Source organism: Lactuca virosa, chromosome 6 (genome assembly GCF_052849685.1).
Source record: "Lactuca virosa cultivar CGN04683 chromosome 6, Lactuca_virosa_CGN04683_v6, whole genome shotgun sequence".
Lineage (NCBI taxonomy): Eukaryota > Viridiplantae > Streptophyta > Magnoliopsida > Asterales > Asteraceae > Lactuca > Lactuca virosa.
In genome coordinates this window covers 166530773-166542208 of record NC_136431.1, presented here as the reverse complement: position 1 = coordinate 166542208, position 11436 = coordinate 166530773, and positions in this window count along the sequence as shown.

Sequence of the window (11436 nt, the reverse complement as noted above, 5' to 3'; positions counted from 1 at the left end):
AGGAATGTAAACAAGTAAAACGAAACATTTACTGAATAATCTTCTAAACTAAATGTGTGAGATGATTCACAACCTTTAGATCTTCATAAATCGCTGAAAGTTATCAGAAATCACCTTCAGAATTGTTTTCCATCGTCTGGAACCGTCTAACTTTCTAATATGATAATAAGGGTCTTATTTATATGCAAGACAGAAGCTTTTGGAGAAAGAAATCCAAAAATATGATCACAGTTTTCAGATAAGCGATCGCAGATATCCTGACTTTTTCCATATTTGCCCCTAAATGATGTACGAAGCTTGGTCAAATTTTTACACTAACCCCCTCCCCAAGCTTAAAATGATGCATTGCCCGCAATGCTCAGAGAGAAATGAACAACTCAATAAATCATATAAAAAGAAAATGGTACAACTAAGAAAGAATGTATCTAATGAGTTTGCAAGAATTTGATTTTCATGAAGATGTGGTGAAAAATCTAAATTTCAGCAACTTTGTCGATCCTCTCATTTCGCCAAGCTTTCTTGGAACTGTGACCACCTCTTTATTAAAAGCGAAAAAACTAAAAACCATTCCCTGAAAGCTGCCCATTTTCAAAGTACTTGGCTCAACTTTTCCCAACCAGATTATTAACTGGTGTGGTTGGGACTTCTCTGAAGCTCAACTCTCTTCCTTGTCACTCCAGACCCCTTCTAATATGGCAAGATCGGTGGATCTGGAACTTGTTCAGCAAAATGGAAAGACTTCATATTTTCTCCAGATAAGTTTTTTATATTTTTGAACTTCTTTCGTTTTCTGATCTTCTTTTTCTTTCCAGAAATCTTCTCTAATGTTTCTTCAAATTTCCTTCTTTTCAAATTGTTATCCGATTTTTCCTTAGCAGATTTCAACTCCTCCTCTCCCCCAAGCTTATTTCTGTTCAGCTCCATTAATGAATCATCATCTGATTTCCTGTCTAAAAACAGATCTTGCACAGAAACCTCAGAAAACTCATAGTAGCCCTCAGATAAAGGACTGTTGGTACCTAGAAAATTAATAGAAATATTATTAGTGGTATCATCATCGCTCAATTTAAAGTGCACCACATCTCCATCAAATTCCGTAGAAAGCGTACAAGCAAAAACATCAATTTTCGTTTTAGCAGTTTTTCAAAAAAAGTCTTCCCAAAATAATTGAGTTTTTATTTGATACGTCTAAATCACCCATGTCCAAAATATAAAAATCATCGGGAAAAATAAGGTCACCCACTTGGACGAGAACATCCTCCAATACACCTTTTGGGTGTACTGTCGAGTTATCTGCCAACTAAATGAGTGTCCTGGTCTTTTGTAAAGTTTCAAATTTTAATTTTTCAAATACTGAAAAGGGAAGGACATTGACTGATGCACTTAAATCAAGCATGACATTTGAAAAATTAAGGTTCCCCAATTTACAAGGAATCGAGAAAATTCCCGGATCCTTGCACTTTGAGGGCAACCCGTTTACAAAATTGAAGAGATATTTTCGCCAGCTTCGATAGTTTCAATAATTTTAATTCTTTTCTTAGAAACACATAAATCTTTCAGAAACTTGGCATAATGATGGATGTGTTTGATAACATCTAAAAGTGGAAGATTTACATCAACCTTACGAAAAATTTCCTTGATGTCTTCATCCTCTCTTTCACGCTTCTTGTTCTTCAGTCATGATGGGAAGGGTGGTAAGGGCTTGTACACCTTCAGATTTGGCTTCACTGGTTGTAGAGTTTCTTTTTCTTCCAGCTTTTTAAATTCTTCTTCAACCAAAACCTCTTCATACGATTCCTCTTCTTTTTATGTTTCTTTTACATCCTCTTCTTCAACCATAACTTCTTCATATTATTCTTCAGCTTTTTCTGGTTCAGATGCGCCTGGGTTTCCATAAATTTTCCCACTTCTAAAGGAAATAACACTCACATTGTGCTTTAGATTATTTCCAGTGTGCCCCAGTAACTTTCCTTGAGATTCCAGACGTCCCACAAAAGTGACAAGTTGAGACACCTGTTGTTCCAAATTCTTGATACTAGCTCTGGTTTCGTTCTGAAATGCTTGGGTGTAGGGGTGTGCGCGGTGCGGTTTGGTGCGGTTTAGAGCCAAAACCACAAACCGCACCGCATATGCGGTTTGAGTTATTTAGAAACCGCAAACCGCACCGCAAACATTCAAAACCGCATTATGCGGTGCGGTTTGGTGCGGACGGTTTATGCGGTTTGACTAATTATTTACTTTAAATTTAATAATAATACTATCATTGTCATCACTAACGGCTCACTAAGTGGTCATTAATAAATTTGGTGGTCAAATAATTGTGGTCATTAACTACTTATGAATATACATAAGTTAAGAAAACATAGTGACTATAAAATAATGGTCAGAATCTTAGTTGAAAATGAATTTGAGACAAAAAACTATGGTAACTGCGTTAAATTTTGGATTAATTAAGATTACATTTTAAAAACTTAAGATAATGTCACTAATTTAGGACATGTCAAAATATTTTCGAATATATATATATATATATATATATATATATATATATATATATATATATATATATATATATATATATATATATATATATATAATCATTAATTGATTTTATCAATGCGGTGCGGTTTAAACCGCAAATTTGTAATCTTAAACCGCAAACCGCATCGCATAATGCGGTTTAACAAAAATACAAACCGCAAACCGCACCACGAGTGTTTTAAACCGCGTTATGCGGTGCGGTTTGGTGCGGTGCGGGCGGTTTATGCGGTTTGTGCGATTTATTGCACACCCCTACTTGGGTGCTCGTGGCATGACTTTTCACAATATCTTCTAAGGCCACTCTGGAACTGCTGGGTTGCTGATGTGAGTTCTGGTTCTGAAAATTATGTTGATTCGGATTCTGAAAGTTATGTTGATTCTGAGAATTTTGCTAAAAGTTCGTCTATTGAAAACCCGGCGGGTGCTAAAATTGTTGTTTTGGCTGAAAATTATTATTTTGATAATAGCTTGGAGGCTGATTATAAACCTTCTGTTGCTTGTATCCTCTGACATCTTTGACTAGAGAAACATCATCTTGCAAGATCGGACACATATATGTTAGATGTTTAGTCTTCAGACATATACCACATTGTTTCTTCACAGCTGCTTATTCTTTTGTCAGGAGCGGAACAACTTTTGCCAGTTAAGATATTTGAGACTCTAGATGAGTATTACTGATTTCTTTGACACCCCTTAGCTGATCCGGATACTATTCGTCTTCATTGCCATAATGCTTTGACTCTATCGCTAGCTTCTTGATCAGTTCTCAGATTTCTATTGGTGTCATGTCACCTAAGGAATAGCCACTGGAAGCATTTATCAGACATCACTCCATGGGTGTCATACTTTTTAAATCTCTCTAGTAAGTATGTAATGCTTCTCTTTTTCCTTGTTTGATTCCAAGGATTTCTCTTGGGAGACTTGAAACTCTCGTTTCTTGAAAATACTTCTCTAAGAACAACTTCACGAGTTCTATCCAAGTGGTAATAGAACTAAATTGTAGCTCATCCAGCCATGCCCTTGCTAAATCTTGAACTGAAAAAGGGAATGACCTTAACATTATATGATCTTCAGTAACAGCATGCGATTTCATTCCTGAACAAACCACATGAAATTCCTTGATGAATATATGTGGCTCTTCGTTTTCTTGACCTCAGAATGTGGGATGAAGATGTATCAGCCCAGATTTGAGTTTGAAGTTCTGGGCTTCTGGAAAAGTTTTGCAAAGGGGCTGTTGATTGACTTCTTGAGTGGCCCACTCTCTGAGAGTCTTCTCTGCTTCATCTCCACTCATGGCTAATTCATCAGATTCAGTTTCTTAAGGGTCTGTGGTTTCAGATTTCACTAAGGATTGTGGGGAATATGTTGTAAAAGGACAGTTTGAAGGTGAAGTTGGGGTTACTTTTGGAAAAAACGGATTTGGTTTGTTCCACAAGGGAGTCCCTTGTGGTGCGGTGATTTATGGAAGTACAGAAGAATAAGAACCAAAGAGACCAACTGATTGTTTCTTCTTTGCTTCTTCTTTCTTCAGTTTCCTTACAATTCTTTCCATTTATGGATAAAAAGATAGAGGTGTTCCTGAACGAAAATTTCTTGGCATAAAACTATTAGAAGCACCGTGTCCCCGGCAACGATGCCAATTTGTTAACACATTGTCACGGGCGTATTAAGCAAATAAAATTTCACTGCTGTTTACACAAAAAATATAGCACATGCAAACAGGGTCGAATCCTCAGGGACACAACCTAATAGTTAATGCCTTTTTGCATCAAACACATTCTAGTCAAAACATAAATTATAAAAAGGGGATTTTGATTTAAACTAAAAACTAAAAATTGAAGTGAAAATAAATTAAACAAAAATCAATAATAAAAACGATTTCAGTTCTGCTACGACTTTCCTAATCATGCAATCAATCCAGATCTGATTATTCAGAATGTGTTCTATCTAAGTTGGTACTGAGAAAAACTAATAGGCTCTGGTATAATCTCTTTTACCTAAATTAGTTAACTAAAACAAGCTCTTTGAATCAGCCCTAACTTTTTACTGTTAAATTAAACAAGCTTTTAATTAAATCAAAAAAGCAGCTTTATGTTCTATGTAAAATTCGCAGCAATATCCAATACTTCTCACAAGCTCGGAAGAGTAAAGATATGATTTTTATAGCTTGTATCATAGTTAAATCCCAACATGGAACCAATATGATATTTGTTACTTATTACCAGTTGACAAAAACAATTATAAATTCTATTAACTGATTAAATGGAATGATAAAACCCTAGCTAGGTGATCAGACTAACAAAAATTAAAATCAAAAATTCGTAAAGCTCAAAACTAAAAAATCCACATAGAAAAACAAATAAAAAACCAGATTTGAAAACTAATTACATGAAAAGTACTAGTCTATACAAAATTGAAAAGTAGGGTTTTAGCCAGACATGACTAAACACGAATCTAAACTGGTAAAAAGAGACATTAACTGAATAATCTTCTAAACCAAGTGAATAAGATGATTTACAACCTTCAGATCTTCAGAAATTGATTAAAGGTATCAGGAAATCGCCTTCAGAAGTATCTTATATAGTCTGGAACCGTCTAACTAGTTAATCTGATAATGAGAGTCTTTTTTATATGTAAGACAGAAGCTTCAGGAGAAAGAAACTGAAAAAATGCGATCACATCTTTCAGATATGCGATTGGAGATAGACTGATTTTTTCCAGATTTACCCCTAAATAATTTACGAAAGCTATTTATGAAGTTCTGAGGTTGCAACACAAAAATGCGATCGCAGAAAGGCCTTATGCTATCGCAAAAATCACTTTTTTCTTTATATGGCTTCCAGATAACTTATTTCAGTCCCACAAAACTTCTTTGCACTTATACGATCACAGAAACTGAAAATGCGATCGAATATCTAAGTTTCTGGCTCGTTTCAGATGCGATTTTTCAGTTTAAGCACTCCATGTTATTCCTTATCATCCTTTTTCAGATCTTGCTCCATTTAGGCTTCACATATGAATCCAACTGCTCCTAAAGTACTACTCCACTCGATTTGTCTGAAAATGTCACAAGTAGTATGAGAATTCTGATGAAAAACATGAGTTGAACATTATTTAAACTAATTACATGCAAATGTACAAAATATGATGCTAAATGCTAATAAAAACTACCCTAAAAGATGCATAAAATGGAATCTATCAATATTAGTTTTTAGCTAAAGTTATCAAAATAAAGTTTTTAGTAGATGTAATTACGATTGTGTGTATATAATCCTGACGCGACGTGTGGGTTAGAGAGGGAGGGGGAAGGTGAAGTGCTTCCAAAATACCAAACTCTTAACTTTAGGAGAAGTGCTAAAGGAGAAGTGCTTCCAAAATACCAAACTCTTAACTTGCTTTAAAAGCGAGAAAGAGAGGGAGGGGGAAGGTGGATAATCCAAGTGAAAAAAGAGAAAAAAACTAGTATAAACCAAGCCTTGCACTCTTTTTTTATAGTCACACATGAGATCTAAGACCCATACTTTCATGTAATGTAAAGTTATGGCTTCTTAGTGGTAAGGTGTATGTAAGATGGTGGTTGACAAGCAACCTCCCATCTTTCATGGAATCCACGACAATACGGGAGTTTAAAGGAGAGAGTGAAGTGACCAACACATCACCTTATTAAACTAAAGTATATTTGTAAGTATAATGAAATCTAATATGTCTAAAAACGTGTACATGACTTATCCAACCATAACATATGATTTAAAAACTAGTTATACTCTCTTGAAATATTATTTTCATAAAATAATAATTCCCTGATTATATACAAGAGTTGAATATATTTATTAATAATAAAATACTTAATAAATATTCTATAAGTGACAACCTGATAAAGGTGTGACCTATTTGATCATATGTTATAAGTAATATCATTTATAATGATTCTTGATCATATATATATATATATATATATATATATATATATATATATATATATATATATATATATATATATATATATATATATATATATATAGGGAAATCTCCAGAAAAGTCCTAAAATTTTACTCTAATTTACGAAAAAGACCCAAACTAAATTTTGTTTACGAAAAAGCATGAATTACCGGTAAAAATGGCGACTTGACCCCTTTTTTCCGGTTTATCTGTTTTATTACTTACCTGTTTCACTAAAGTCCCATTATTTTACCCTAATTTGCGAATAAGTCCCAAAATAAAATTTACTGATGGTTTGGCCCTTTTCTCTATGTAACATACATTTTACCGGTTTCATTGCTGACCCGGACGCCTAGTCATTAAATGAGATGATGAGATGGATATGTTGAGTTATATAATGTTATGTTTAGCATAAAACTTGATATCCTGATGTATTGTATATCTTTTTTGAGCATAAAATCCATCCAACGAAGACTACAATAATTACATAAACTAACAACAACTGCGTTATATTTTACGTTTATAAGAAATATCAAATTATCTATCTAATCTTATGTAACCTAATATATTAATCTCATCAAACATCAACTCATTTTCTGCCATTTTTTCTTGGAAACACACATTTTATTGGTTTCATTGCTGACGTAGATACATAGTCATAAATGAGCCGATGAGATGGATATCAAATTTTTCAGTAAATGTGACATTATATAACCCATCGTATTCATCTTATCAGCTAATTTAATGACTAGGTGTCTAAGTCAGCAATGAAACTGATAAAATGTATGTAACATGAAGAAAATGGTCAAATCATCAGTAAATTTTATTTTGGGACTCATTCCCAAATTAGGGTAAAATAATGAGACTTTAGTGAAACATGTAAGTAATAAAACCGGTAAACCGGAAAAAGGGGTCAAATCGCCATTTTTACCGGTAATTCATGTTTTTTCGTAAACAAATTTAATTTTAGACTTTTTTCTTAAATTAGGGTAAAATTTTAGGACTTATCTGGAGATTTCCCTATATATATATATATATATATATATATATATATATATATATATATATATATATACAACAATCTCATAATTTCACAAGATTCATTATGTATTTCCATAGAGAGTAGTTGAGGTCTAGCTATGGACTACTACCCCCCAATAACACACGAAAAGGTGACATCCATCAACAATAAATTCTAAGAGCTGAAAGTTGCATTTGATGCGTAAGGTAAGTTAATCAACATTGTCTTTGCTAAAAACATATTGTTAGACATGAGGCAAGGAATGTAATCATTCTCATTTCTCATCCAAATTTAAGCGAGGCACCTTAGATGTCTAACTCTCAACACATAAGAGGAAAAAAATTCCTTATTGACTACTTATGCATCATATATAATTCATACTATACCTAACGATGGGTTTTATAATTGAACGCTTACGAACAATGTACCATGTAAAAGCAAAACAATCCTTATTCTTGAGTCCTTAATATGTATCTCAGGTCAAAAGACATAAAGATATTTTCCTTTGTTTATGAGTAACTTATGATAAAGATCCATGAATTTATTCTTGAAGTGGGTCATATCCAATAGTTATTCTATAACAAGTACATATAAACTTGGCTGCAACACCTTGCTATTTCATCGCCTGAAATCAAACAATACAATTGATATTAGTCTTTATTCATAGTTTCTCCCACAACAATGAGTGAGTATGGACAGTTTAGAATAATCAGTTTATTTAAGGATAAAAAACATGCTAACATAGAAGACAATAAAATTAATGCAAAAGGGATATCCCATATATCAAACTAGATTAAATGTCATTTATATATAATTCGAAAGATCCATATATTAATAATGTAAATATTTGAATCCATTCACTAGCTAATCGAAGTCCTATTTCTTTTGCATGATTCTTAAACTTGTTTTGAAAAAAAGGGCTACGTGAAAGGATCTGCTAGATTTCATTTATATGAACATTCTCAATGATTACATTTCCAAATTCTAGTTTCCGACAAATGAAATTGTATTTTCCATGAATATGTGTAGTCTTGTTAGATACCATATGGTCTCTTGCGATAGTGATGACTCCACTACAGCCGTAGAGCATCTCAATGGAATTTTTGATATTTGGAACAACCTCTAGATCATCGATAAACTTCCTCACCGAATCAAGTTATTGAGTTGCCTCTAATGCAACTTTGTACTCAGACTTTGTTGTATACAGTGCAAACACATCTTGCTTTGAACTTTTCTAACCAAAGGTTCCTCCATTGAGGTTGAACATATATCCTAACTATGATTGAGAATCATCTCAATCATTATTGTACTTGGTATCGGTGTAACATATTACATCGAGCTCTCTGCTAACTCCTCCATAAAGCAAGGACTAATCCTTAGTTCTTCTTAAGTATTTAAGGATGTTCTTTACAACCGTACAATGCTTTTTACCTGGGTTAGCTTGATAATGACTAGTGATATACTCAATGCATAAGGTACATCTGACCTCTACATGTCATAACATATATAATTGAACCTACTGCTGAAGGATACGACATGCAACTCATTCTTTTGATGTCATCATCTGTATTATGATAGTTTAACTTAGAAATAATGGTTTCACACAACATGAGTACAGTTCCTCATTTTCAGTTATTTACAAAAAAAGTATTTGTTAGGAAGTAAAGTGGATAACAAGCAAAATTATAAGCACACAAGACACAATATTTATGTGGTTAGGTCAAGGTGACCTACGTCCATGGGCAGGAGGGAAGTGTTATTTATTTCAGAGCTCTCAAACAGAGGTGACAAATACAATTACACAGAGATTCGACTACCACTCTAGCATTCAAGATACAAAATGACCTAGCATGCATCCCTATTTATGCTTGAGGGATCAGACCTAAACCCTAATGGGCCAAACCCATTGGCCCAGAGGCCCATGAAAGGTGTTAACCAATCACAATCCACCATGCACCATCTTCTAGAACATTCTTCCCTGTCAAAAAAACCCATGAGCATCAACAACACACATGATAGACCACCTTGTGCCATAGTGGAGCATCATGATGTACAAGTGGCACATCATAAACACTAATGGCCCAACATCCATCATGGTAGCATAACATGGTGTATGCCTTGAGCATTACCAACTTCTGAGCATCCTTGAACGATCTTGAGCATCATAGAGGATTTCATAGTATACTTGGTTCATCATGGATGATGATGGTCCAGCTTGCACCATGATGGCACAACAAGTGTATGGATGGCTCAAGTAGCTTCAAGTGTGGCACAAGAACATCACGATTTGAGTAACAACACCACTATGGCGCGATAGGAACATGCATGGAACAATAAGGTCATGCATGGCGCAAGAGTATACCTCATGGCGCAAGAGGAAACCCTCATGGTGCAAGAGGGAGCATTATGGCGCAAGAAGGAATTCCATGGCGCAACAACATCCTTCTGTAGGATCCATTCCTTTAGCACTAGATCCGTTCCTTTGTCAGACGATCCATTACTTTCTCATATGATCCATTCCTTTGTCACATGCTCTATGAACCCCAAGTGCTCCATTGAGTTCCAAGTGTTGTATATGCTCCATGAACATGAGCCAAATGCTCCACGAAGATGATACAAATGCTCAAGTCACATTTAAAACTCTCCACCTTGACTTGAGCATCCTCTGAACTCCAACTCGAATAAGAACTTCCTCTCCCTTCCTACCATTCGTCCTCGAAGGGACCTACCCCCTGCGAACAACAACCAAGTCCTAGAAAAGATTGAACTTCTCCATGGGAAACGACTTTGCCAGCATATCTGCTGGGTTGACCTTGGTATCAATCTTTAGTATTGAAATATGTGTCCCCTTCCAGAATATCCCGAATGAAATAACGCCTGACATCAATGTGCATTGTCTTCTCGTGATATATAGGATTCTTATCAAGAATCAAATCACTTTGAGTGTCACAATACAAGACATGCTTCTCCACCTTCAGACCAAGGCTCTAAATAAGCCCTTGCAACCATATCTCCTCCTTTATTCCTTCTGTCATGGACATGTACTCGGATTCAGTTGTAGAAAAAGCAACGGTATCTTGTGACGTTGACTTCCAACTAATGGCACATCCAAATAAAGTGATTATGTAGGATATCCATGACCTACGGTTAAACAAGTCACCACGATAACCAGAGTCAACATATCCCACCAAGCAAACATCCGTTGTTCCCTTCAAGTATCGCAAGATCCACTTTACAGCTTCCCAATGAGTCTTACCTGGATTACTCATAAACCTGCTAACCACACTAACTGTATGAGCCAAATTAGGTCTGGCACATACCATAACATACATGAGACTTCCAACAACACTTGAGTATGGAACCCTACTCATGTACTTCCTTTCTTCAATAGTAGTGGGTATAGTATTTGGAACAAGTTTAAAGTGAGCCGCCAAAGGAGTTCCAACTGGCTTGTACTGATCACAATTGAAAGATTGCAGAATTTTCTAAATATACTTCTGTTGAGAAATATAAAACCACCCTGCTTTTCTATCCCTGTGTATCTCCATTCTAGTTATCTTCTTTGCTGCTCCGAAATCCTTCATTTCAATCTCATTATTTAGGGTCTCCTTCAATTCATTTATACCACCCATTTCCTTGGCTGCGATGAGCATATCATCAACATATAGCAACTTATATATGTCGGAATCTGGTGAAAATTCATTTTATTAAACACAATTTTCAAACTGGTTCTGAGTGTAGCCATTCAAGATCATGAATGAATCAAATCTCTTGTACCATTATCTTGGAGACTACTTCAATCCATACAAGGATTTATTCAACAAGCATACATGATCCTTCTTAAAATCAAGGAACCCTTCTGGCTAGGACATATAAATATTATGTTCTAAGTTACCATTAAGAAATGCAGTTTTCACATCAAGCTGTTAAAGCTC